General features: G+C 43.0%; 1 protein-coding gene across 5 annotated transcripts in view; it reads left to right on the top strand.

Annotated features, from left to right (window-relative positions):
- amotl1 (angiomotin like 1) overlaps positions 1 to 12,370 on the top strand; it is a 204,140-nt gene that overhangs the window by 55,398 nt on the left and 136,372 nt on the right. The window contains exon 1 of one of the 5 annotated variants that reach the window (XM_048533193.2): positions 6,529 to 6,549. The exons of 3 other annotated variants lie outside the window; for them this stretch is intronic. The gene's annotated coding sequence lies outside the window, so the exon portion shown is untranslated. Of the gene's footprint in view, positions 1 to 6,528; positions 6,656 to 12,370 lie in introns of those variants that run through there. One more of the 5 variants, XM_048533194.2, reaches the window with a different exon arrangement.

The following is a 12,370-nucleotide window of genomic DNA, read 5'->3' as shown; positions in this document are numbered from 1 at the left end:
TGCTGGAGAAAATTAGGCCTGGTAGCATCTGTGGAGAAACAAAGATGCTTTTGAGTTTGATATGACACTTCTTTAATAAATTAATCATTATTATGAGTCTGGAATTACGTGGGCCAGACCAGGCAAGATGGCGGATTTCCCTCTCTAAAGGACATTCATGACCCAGGTAGGTTTGTATGGCAATCAACCTGGTTATGCTTGCCATTAGGTCAACTTTTTATACCTGGAATTTTAAAAATTTAATTCAAATTTCCCCTATGCCCCCAGAACATTTAACCTGGCGTCTTGATCACTAGAGCTGTGACATCACTGTGACACATCTGCCAGCATGCATTTGTACATGTTACCCTTTCAAATTTATATTGTCTGAAGAGAAACATTTTGAATCTGATGCCCTATTCACTGATCCTGCAATCCCACTGGATTCTGTGCTTGAAAGTAGCGTGGATCAAAGATAGTACTGCACTATTTGTGTGTCAATTCTTTAGCCCACATTCTTTTTGAACATGTTAAAAATCATGCCTTTTTTGATAACTTTAAGAACATAGAACATAGAGTACAGCACAGTACAGGCCCTTCAGCCCACAATGTTGTCCGACCTACTATCCTACTAAGATCTATATCTACCCTGCATATCCTACATTTTACTATTCTCCATGTGCCTATCCAAGAGTCACTTAAAAGTCTCCAAAGTATCTGAATGGAAAGCCAGGAGGGATTTGAACCTCCAAACCAATTTAAAGTGAAGTATTTGTGCTAGCATAGTCATCCAACACAATCTGAAATGATAAATTAAAAGATATCAGACAAGAATATGAAAACATTAAATTAGATTTAATCTGTCCTATAATCGCAAATAAAACAAATTTGTAAATAAGGCAAAAGGATATTATTTTGAATTTAATATCGGAGAACATTACTGTTTTTTTTTACTCATTTGTCATTTACAGTGCTGTCACAGTAATGAATATATATTGTAAGAAACTCTTGACTCAAGTTGTATAGAACCTAAATAAGCAACCACAGAAAGAGAAATGATGTTTCAGCTTTCCAAGTTTGTTCTTTTTCAATGTCCTATCTATGTCTCATGCATGCCAGCCTTTTACGTTCAGAACATTCATTGTTCCTTATATCCTCAGTAGTAAATCCAGCCTGGACAAAAGGCTTTCTGCCTTTTTATAGCAGGAATGTCTTTGTATGTCATGGGAATCAATGATTTCAGACTAGTCCAAATTTCTACAATTCAGATCTCTTTGTCAGCCAGATATTTTTATAGCTGCATGGTAGTGCAGAACTGTAGAATTTCTGAAAAATGACACATTTTGTTGAAAGTTTACATCTTCACACATCAGGGCAATTTGCAAGAAACATCAGTGCAAAAGGAGAACCAACATTTATACAATATGAATGGAGAGTGCTGGCTTGTTGACAAGCAGATCTGAATGGCAAAGATATTGCTATGGAAAATGATGATAGAAAATGATTGCCAGTTAACTGCCAAGTCATGTATAAATTTTAAATGAGGCAGGTTGACTTTGGTTCACATCTCAGCAACAATTAAGAGTATGGCTGTAACTTATTGTGTTGCATTGAAACAAGTGCAGTGTGTAATTCTACCTGCCTGCAGTGAACAATATGTATGTAGATTTCAAACTTGTAGGTGCACAACACTGCAAGCCTGGCTGACGACACTCTAGATTATGAGCAAATGTTGCCCATTGCCAGATGACATTTGTTCAGTTTTGCTTTTGTTCAGTAAAGGAATTGATAATCATCAGCCTCATTGTAGAATGAACTGAAGTTACATTGGCAGTCTCAAATAGCCTATTTCTATCCACGTAATTCATGACTCCAGCATAATTTAACTGTGGTCAGTGCCCTGGTTTGTTCATTGCTGCAGTGACATTGCCACAATATTGCATCAATGCTCAAATAATCAACTGTGGAGGTTTCCAATCAAAAGGCCCTCCAAAAGAAGTGCCCACAGACTTTATAAATGAAGCCACTCCAACATATTGAAAATAATTTGAATGCTGTGTGAAGACTTGCATTAAAATCAACATGAGATCGTTGTTAGCTGCTAAAGGTTAAAGGCCTGCAATATTTTGTTATTGAGATACCAATGAAGATGAGCTCACATTGTTTCATTAACAAGTTCTTATTTTAAGCCCTAAATATTCCATGTTTACTGTAGAGGATTTCAGAATATAGTGTGCCTGGAATTACAACAGCACATCAGAACAACTTCTGGTACTTGGATTAATGTGTTACAATTGTTTTTAAATTAATTGGCATATAGTCATTATTTTACGGTCTGGCCATTCTAAACAGTGTCCTGAAGAAATGCAATTTGTTCTGTTCTCCAGACATTATTCATAGAACATAACAGCACAGCACAGGCCCTTCGGCCCTCGATGTTGTGCCGACCTGTCATACCGATCTCAAGCCCATCTAACCTACACTATTCCATGTACGTCCATATGATTGTCCAATGACGACTTAAATGTACCTAAAGTTGGCAAATTTACTACCGTTGCAGGCAAAGCATTCCATTCCCTTACTACTCTGAGTAAAGAAACTACCTCTGACATCTGTCCTATATCTTTCACCCCCCAATTTAAAGCTACCCCCCTCGTGCTCGCCATCACCATCCTAGGAAAAAGGCTCTCCTTATCCATCCTATCTAACCCTCTGATTATTTTATATGTTTCAATTAAGTCACCTCTCAACCTTCTTCTCTCGAATGAGAGCCTCAAGTCCCTCAGCCTTTCCTCGTAAGACCTTCCCTCCATACCAGGCAACATCCTAGTAAATCTCCTCTGCACCCTTTCCAAAGCTTCCACATCCTTCTTATAATGCGGTGACCAGAACTGTACACAATACTCTAAGTGCGGCCGCACCAGAGTTTTGTACAGCTTCACCATAACCTCCTGGTTCCGGAACTCGATCCCTCTATTATTAAAAGCTAAAACATTGTATTGCCTTCTTAACAGCCCTGTCAACCTGGGTGGCAACTTTCAAGGATCTGTGTACATGGACACCGAGATCTCTCTGCTCATCTACACTGCCAAGAATCTTACCATTAGCCTTACCATTACTCCTACCAAAGTGCATCACCTCACACTTGTCTGCATTAAACTCCATTTGCCACCTCTCAGCCTAGCTCTGCAGCTTATCTATGTCTCTCTGCAACCTACAGCATCCTTTGTCACTATCCACAACTCCACCAACCTTAGTGTCGTCTGCAAATTTACTAACCCATCCTTCTATGCCCTCATCCAGGTCATTTATAAAAATGACAAACAGCAGTGGACCCAACACCGACCCTTGCGGTACACCACTAGTAACTGGTCTCCAGGATGAACATTTCCCATCAACTACCACCCTTTGTCTTCTTTCAGCAAGCCAATTTCCAATCCAAACTGCTATATCTCCGTTCCTCCGCATTTTGTACAATAGGCTATTGTGGGGAACCTTAGCGAACACCTTGCTGAAATCCATCTACACCACATCAACCGGTTTACTCTCATCTACCTGTTTGGTCACCTTCTCAAAGAACTCAATAAGGTTTGTGAGGCACGACCTTCCCTTCACAAAACCGTGCTGACTATCCCCAATCAATTTATTCTTTTCTAGATGATTATAAATCCTATCCCTTATAACATTTTCCAACACTTGACCAACAACTGAGGTAAGGCTCACTGGTCAATAATTACCAGGGTTGTCTCTACTCCCCTTCTTGAACAGGGGAACCACATTTGCTATCCTCCAGTCATCTGGCACTATTCCTGTAGACAATGACGAGTTAAAGGTCAATGCCAAAGGCTCGGCAATCTCCTCCCTGGCTTCCCAGAGGATCCGAGGATAAATCCCATCCAGCCCAGGGAACTTCTGTCTTCACCCTTTGTAGGATTTCTAATACCTCTTCCTTGTGAGCCTAAATCCCACCTAGTCTAGTAGCCTGTATCTCAGTATTCTCCTCGACAACATTGTCGTTTTCTAGAGTCAATACTGTTGAAAAATATTCATTTAGCACTTCCCTTATCTCATCTGACTCCACACACAACTTACCACTACTATCCCTGATTGGGTCTAATCTTACTTTCGTCATTCTTTTATTCCTTAAATACCTATAGCAAGCCTTAGGGTTTACCCTGATCCTATCCGCCAACAATGTCTCATGTCTCCTCCTGGCTCTTCTGAGCTCTCTCTTTAGGTCCTTCCTGGCTACCTTGTAGCCCTCAAGTGCCCTAACTGAGCCTTCACATCTCATCCAAACATAAGCCTTCTTCCTCTTGACCAGAGATTCCACTTCCTTCGTAAACCACGGCTCCCGCACTCTACAGCTTCCTCCCTGCCTGACAGGTACATACTTATCTAGGACACACAGGAGCTTTTCCTTGAATAAGCTCCACATTTCTAATGTGCCCATCCCCTGCACTTTCCTTCCCCATCCTATGCTCCCTAAATCTTGCCTAATCTCATCGTAATTGCCTTTCCCCCAGCTATAACTCTTGCCCAGTGGTATACACCTATCCCTTTATATCACTAAAGTAAACATAACAGAATTGTGATCGCTATCACCAAAGTGCTCACTTACTTCCAAATTTAACACCTGGCCAGGCTCAATACCCAGTACCAAATCTAATGTGGCTTCGCCCCTTGTTGGCCTATCTACATACTGTGTCAGGAAGCCCTCCTGCACACACTGGACAAAAACTGGCCCATCTATAGTACTCGAACTATGGTGTTCCCAGTCAATATCTCGAAAGTTGAAGTCCCCCATGACAACTACCCTGTCTCTCTCACTCCTATCGAGAATCATCTTTGCTATCCTTTCCTCTACATCTCTGGAACTATTCGGAGGCCTATAGAAAACTCCCAACAGGGTGTCCTCTCCTTTCCTGTTTCTAACCTCAGCCCATACTACCTCAGTTGACGAGTCCCCAAAAATCCTTTCCGCAACTGTAATACTGTCCTTGACCAACAATGCCACACCTCCGCCCCTTTTACCATCTTCTCTGTTCTTACTGAAACATCTAAATCCCAGAACCTGCAACAACCATGGCTGTCCCCGCTTTATCCATGTCTCCAAAATGGCCACAACATCAAAGTCCAAGGTACTAACCCATGGTGCAAGTTCACCCACCTTATTCCAGACACTCCTGCCATTGAAGTAGACACACTTCAAACCAACTTCTTGCTTGCCGGTGCCATCTTGCTTCCCTGAAACTTAATTTCGGAACACCCTACTGTCAACCTTTTCTATAGTTGAACTACAATTTTGGTGCCCATCCCCCTGCTGAATTAGTTTAAACCCACCCAAATAGCTTTAGCAAATTTCCCCCCCAGGATATCGGTACCCCTCTGGTTCAGGTGAAGACCATCTTGCTTGTAGAGGTCCCACCTACCCCAGAAAGAGCCCCAATTATCCAAGAATCCAAAACCCTCCCTCCTGCACCATCCCTGTAGCCACGTGTTCAACTCCTCTCTCTCTCTCTCTCTTTCTCCCTATTCCTCGCCTCACTAGCACGTGGCACGGGCAACAAACCAGAGACAACAACTCCGTTCGTCCTAGCTCCCTGAATTTCTGCTTTAAATTCCTATCTCTCTTCCTACCTATGTCATTGGTGCCAATGTGTACCACGACTTGCGGCTGCTCCCCCTCCCCCCCCCCCTCAAGGATCCCAAAAACACGATCAGAGACATCATGCACCCTGGCACCTAGGAGGCAACACACCAACCGTGAGTCTCTCTCGTCCCCACGAACCTCCTATCTGTCCCCCTAACTATGGAGTCCCCAATGACTAATGCTCTGCTCCTCTTCCCCCTTCCCTTCTGAGCAGCAGGGACAAGACTCTGTGCCAGAGACCCGTGCCCCACTGCTATCCCCTGGTAAGTCCCCCCCCCCCCCCGCCAACAGTGTCCAAAACGGTATACTTATTGTTGAGGGGAATGGCCACAGGGGATCCCTGCACTGCCTGCCGGTTCCCTTTCCGTCCCCTGACCATAACCCTTTTTCCTGTACTTGAGGAGAGACTACCTCCCTGTAACTCCTCTCAATAACCCCCTCCGCCTCTCGAATGATCCGAAGTTCATCCTGCTCCAGTTCCCTAACGCGGTTTTCAAGGAGCTGGAGTTGGGTGCACTTCCCGCAGATGTAGTCAGCAGGGACACTAGTGGTGACCCTTACCTCCCACATTCTGCAGAAGGAATGCAACTGCCCTGACCTCCGTTCCCATTATTCTAAATTCCCAAGACTTAAAAAAAATAAAAAATAAACTTGTTACCTTACCAATCAGGCACACCAAACCTTTTTTTTCCTGGTTAGAGGAGGAGGATGGGTGGGAGACACTACCCGGGTAGTGTTTCAGGTAACGCAACCACACAAATATATTACCTCACTCACCAGTCCCGTGTCGGCTGCTGCTCAGCGTACCTCCGCCTATTCACGAAGTAAGCTCTTTATAGATTCAAAAACAGTGACTCACCGGCTTCCCGACAGGCTCCTGCTGCTGCAACCAGAAGTGGAAAGCACCGGCACTCGAGGTACGGTCTTTATAGATTCAAAAACAGTGACTCACCGGCTTCCCAACAGGCTCCTGTTCCAAGCTCCCGCTGCTGCAACCAGAAGTGGAAGGCACCGGCATTCGAGGTACGCTTTTTATAGATTCAAAAACAGTGACTCACCGGCTGCTCGAAGCTCCCGCTGCTGCAACCAGAAATGGAAGGCACCAGCACTCGAGGTAAGCTCTTTATAGATTCAAAAACAGTGACTCACCGGCTTCCCGACAGGCTCCTGCTCCAAGCTCCCGCTCGCGCTGCTACTGTTTGATGAGTACAAATAAGATGTATTCTACTGCTTCTGTGGCAGAATCTTTTGCACATTCCTGATAGCTCTCCATCCTCCACCCACGAAAATAAATCTTACCTGAGTTAAATGGTCTTTTATTTTATAAGTTTTCCATTAGGAGAGCAGATTTCATTTGATTGAAAGCCACAACTTTTATCAGTCAAAAGGAAGATAAACGTACACTACAAAATGCAATGAAAGTAGGGAAGTGGAGGGAAAGGAAAAATAAAGGGAAGAGAAAGCAACTCTAACTAAAACAATTCGGCTTTTTGTGGATTTATATGAAAAATAAACTACTGAGAGACTCAAAGACACAAATATTCCATAATCAAACATTTGTGTTTATCAATCTGGCATTCTCTTCTTTGTATGCAATGGATACGAAACAGTTAATGCAACCTCAACCAGCAAAAAAAAAGTCAGAACAGATTATAACATGATACTGTAGCAGGATGATTAATGTATTTAACTATTTGCAACCAAGATACCAGGTATAGACGGTGTTATGTTCAGCTGGGAGTTCTAATTGTAGGGCCAAATGATATTTTCTCAGATTGGCTTTTCTTTGTGATCTAAATGTGTTTCAATGTTTATAATACTAGGAAATTTCAACGACTGTATTATGATGACCTGCACTGAATCTGCTAAAATGTTTGTTATTGTTATAGCACAAATATTCCAGTGACCAGCATAATAGTTACAAAATATTGTAGCAATTAAGGTGGCATTCTCTCAGAAAAAAACTTAATAATTTTGGGATTAAAACATTCAGATTCAACAGGCCTAGTGGTACTTTGCTGGACTATGAATCCAGAGACCCAGATAGTGTTCTGGGGACCTGGTTTCAAATCCCACCACGGCAGATGGTGGAATTTGAATTCAATAAAATATCTGGAATTAATAATCTAATGATGAGCGTGAATCCATTGTTGATTGTCTGAAAAACCCATCTGGTTCACTAGTGTCCTTCAGAGAAGGAAACAGCCATCCTTACTGCGTCTGGCCTACGTGTGACTCCAGACCCACAGCAATGTGGTTAACTCTTAACTGCCCTCTGAGCAATTTAGGGATGGGCAATAAATGCTGCCTGGCCAGCAGCACCCTCAACCTGTGAATGAATAAAGAAAACAAAATTTTTGACATACTAACCCATGCTGAAACAGTGAAGAGCTAGCAAACTTGAGCTACAGTGCTAGCTGCATGTCATGTTCTACCCAAATAAATTATACTTCTGCATGTATATGTGGTCTGATTCCAAATAATAGGTAAACTTCAAAGTTAGCGGAGAATTGACTTCCAACTAATCTCCTCTGCCTGCCCATAGTTCATATCCCTTCATTCCTTACTTATTCATGTGATTATCTAAAAGGCCCTTATTATATCTGCCTCTACCACAACCCCTGACAGCATATTCCAAGCACCCACCTCTCTGTGTAACAAAAACACCTTGCCATTCACACCTTATTTAAACTTTCCCCCTCTTACCTTAAATGCATGCCCCGAGTATTAGACATTTCGATTCTGGTGGGGGACAAGATTCTGACTGTCAACCCCATCTATGCCTCTATGCCTGTCATAATTTTGTAAACTTCTATCAGATCTCCCTTCACCTCCAATGTTACAGAGAAAACAACCCAAGTCTTTTCAGCCTCTCCTTTATAGCTCACCCTCTAACCAGTTAGCATCCTGGTAAACGTCCTGTGCATCCTCTCCAAAGCCTCCTTATCTTTTTTGTAGTATAGCAACCAGAATTGAATGCAGTATTCTAATTGCGGCCGAACCAAATTTTTATAAAGCTGTAACATTGTTTCCTGACTCATGTACTCAATGCCCTGACCAATAAAGGAAAGCAATCCGTATACCTCCTCTACAATCCTATTTACTTGTGTGGACACTTTCAGGAAGCTATGGACTACAACCCCAAGATCCCGCTACATTATTGCTATTTGTGGTCCTGCTATTAACTATATACTTTACCTTAACATTTGATCTCCCAAAGTGTAACACCTCACACTTACCCGGATTAAACTCCATTTGCCATTTCTCTGCCCGTATCTGTAACTGGTCGCTATCTCAATGTATCCTTTGACAACCTTCCACACTGTCCAGAACTCCCCCAATCTTTGTTTCCAAACTTACTAACCCACCCATCAATGTTTTCATCTGAATCATTTATATAAATTGCAAACAACAGAGGTCCTAGTATGGATCCCTGCAGAACACCACTCATCACAGACCTCTAGCCGGGAAAAAAAACTTTCATCACTTCCACACACTACCCTCTGCCTTTTATGGGAAAGCCAATTTTGAATCCAATGACCAAATCACCGTCTTAATCTTTTCAGTGAGCCTACTATGAGGGACCCTGTCGAAAGCCTTAATAAAATCCAAATAAACACCATCTACTGCCTTATCCTCATTGACCACGCTTGTCACCTCCTCAAAAAAAACAAAATTAGTAAAACATGATCTGCCCTATACAAAGCTGTGCTGACTGTGCCTGCCAAGATCATGCTTTTCCCAATGCACGCAAATCATATCCCTAATAATTCTTGCCAACAGCTTTCCAACTACGCATGTGGGACTCACTGATCTATAATTTCCTATAATTATTCCTATTACGCTCTTTGAACTGAGGAACAACTTAGCTGTTTGCTAGTATTCAGGCACCTCTGGTGGTTAGAAAGGATACAAGGATCTTGTTCAATGCTCTAGCAGTCTCCTCTCTTTCCTCTCTCAATGACCAGGGGTAGATCCCATCAGGCCCTGGGAATCTATCCACCTTCATGTTCTTCAACAGCCTAAAACCACTTCTTTCTTGACCTCAAAATGCCCTTGCATATTAGTTTGCTTGACCCGAATCTCACTAACACCCATGTCCTCCTCAGTGAATACCGATGCAAAGTACTCATTTAGGATCTCGTCCCTATCCTCTGTCTTCAAGTACAAATTCCCTCCTTTATCCTTGAGTGGTCCTACCCCCTCCCTAGTTATCCTGTTGCTTTTAATGAAAATATAAAATGCCTTGGGATTCTCTTTAACCACACTCACCAAGGACATTTCATGGCTATTTCTTGCTCTCCTAATTTCATGCTCTAATTATTTCCTACTTTCTTTATAGTGAAAGGAACAGGGTGGTCATTATGGGAGACTTTAACTTCCCTAACATTGACTGGAAATGCTATAACTCTAGTATGTCGGATGGATCAATGTTTGTCTAATGTGTGCAGGAGGGTTTCCTGACTCAGTATGTTGAAGGGCCGACAAGAGGGGAGGCCACACTGGATCTGGTACTTGGTAATGAGCCAGGCCAGGTGTTTGATTTAATAGTAGGTGAGCACTTTGGCGAAGTGACCATAATTTGGTTATGTTTACTTTAGCGATGGAAAGGGATAGGAACATGCCACAGGGCAAGAGTTATAGATGGGGGAAGGGCAATTATAATGCGATTAGGCAAGACTTAGGAGGCATAGAATGGGTTAGCAAAATGCAGGGGATGGGGACAATCGAAATGTGGAACTGGTTTGATTGGAGATAGTCAGCATGGATTCGTCAAGGGCAGGCCATGTGTCACAAACCTCATTGAGTTTTTTGAGAAGGTGACCAAGCATGTGGATGAGGGTAGGGCAGTTGACGTGGTCCACATGGACTTCAGTAAAGCCTTTGATAAGGTTTCACATGGCAGGCTATTGGAGAAAATACAGAGGCACGGGATTGAGGGAGATTTTAGCAGTTTGGATTGGGAACTGGCTTTCTGTAAGAAAGCAACAAGTGGTGGTCGATGGAAAATATTCAGCCTGGAGTCAGGCCACTAAGTGGTGTGCCGCAAGGATCTGTTTTGGGACCACTGTTGTGTGTCATTTATAAAAATGACTTGGATACAGGCATAGGTGGATGGTTTAGTAAGTTTGCAGATGACACTAAAGTCGGTGGAGTGGTGGACAGTGTGGAAGAATGTTGCAGGTTGCAGGGAGACTTGGATAAACTGCAGAATTGGGCTGAAAGGTGGAAAATGGAGTTTAATATGGATAAGTGTGAGGTGATTCACTTTGGGAAGAATAAAAGGAAGGCAGAACACTGGGCCAGTGGAAAGATTCTTGGTAGTATGGATGTGCAGAGAGATCTTGGTGTCCATGTATATAGATCCCTGAAAGTTGCCACCCAGGTTGATAGTGCTGTTAAGAAGGTTTATGGTGTGTTAGGTTTTATTGGTAGAGGGATTGAGTTCCGGAGCCGTGATGTCATGCTGCAACTGTACAAAACGCTAGTGCGGCCTCATTTGGAATATTACGTGCAGTTCTGGTTGCCCCATTACAGGAAGGATGTGGAAGCATTGGAAAAGGTGCAGAGGAGATTTAGCAGGATGTTGCTTGGCCTGGAGCGCAGGCCCTATGAAGAAAGGCTCAGGGACTTGGGTCTGTTCTCATTGGATAGAAGGAGCCAAGAGTGGATTTAATAGAGACATACAAGATGATCAGAGGATTAGACAGGGTAGACAGTGAGAGTCTTTTTCTGAGGATGATTACTTCAGCTTGTACGAGGGGATATAGTTACAAATTGAGGGGTGATAGATTTAAGACAGAGGTCAGAGGCAGGTTCTTTACTCAGAGAGTGGTAAGGGCATGGAACGCCCTGCCTGCCAATGTAGTTAACTCAGCCACATTAGGGGCATTTAAACAGTCCTTGGATAAGCATATGGATGATGACAGGATAGTGTAGGGGGAGGGGCTTAGATTAGTTAAAAGGTCAGCGCAACATCGAGGGCCGAAGGGCCAGTTCTGCCCTGTATTGTTCTGTGTTCCGTGCTCTGTTATATTCCTCACGGACCTTGTCCGATTTTAGCTTTCTAAACATAGTGGGTTTAGTCAAAAAGAAAACACATGCAATCTCCCTCATAATCCAAAGGTCAATTCCTTATCATTGTTGTCCTTCCTCCCCACTAGAACATGGTGGTTCTGAACTCTGATCAGTACACATTTAAACAATTCCTACATGTCAAGTGTGGACCTGCCTGATAACAGCTGCTCTACTTCTCCGGGCACTGCCTAACACTGACATAATTTGCCGTCCCACAATTCAGGACTTTCCCGCAAAGTCCTGCGTTATCCTTATTCATAGCTATCTTTAAAACTTAACGGGATGTGATCACTCACTTTCCAAAATGCAATCCAGGTCAGTCACCTGGCCAGGCTCATTTTCCAATACAAGGTCCAGTATGGCCCCTCCTCCACATGGACTATCTGCACACTGTTTCAAGAAATCCTTTTGGATCCACCTAACAAATTCTGCCCCACCTAAGCCTCCTACTATAAGGAAGTCCGGATCAATATCGGGGAAATTAAAATCACCACTATGACAACCCTGTGGTTTTCGCATCTTTCCGTAAGCTGCCAAGTATCTGTTCCTCAATGTACTCGTGACTGTTGGGATGCCTACAGTGTAACTCCATCAGAGTGATTGCACCTTTCTTATTTTTTGAGCACTACCCATATTGTCTCAGTGGATGTGCCTTCCAGC

The sequence above is a fragment of the Stegostoma tigrinum genome, chromosome 6 (assembly GCF_030684315.1).
Source record: "Stegostoma tigrinum isolate sSteTig4 chromosome 6, sSteTig4.hap1, whole genome shotgun sequence".
Lineage (NCBI taxonomy): Eukaryota > Metazoa > Chordata > Chondrichthyes > Orectolobiformes > Stegostomatidae > Stegostoma > Stegostoma tigrinum.
This window is presented reverse-complemented; position numbering and strand designations above follow the sequence as displayed.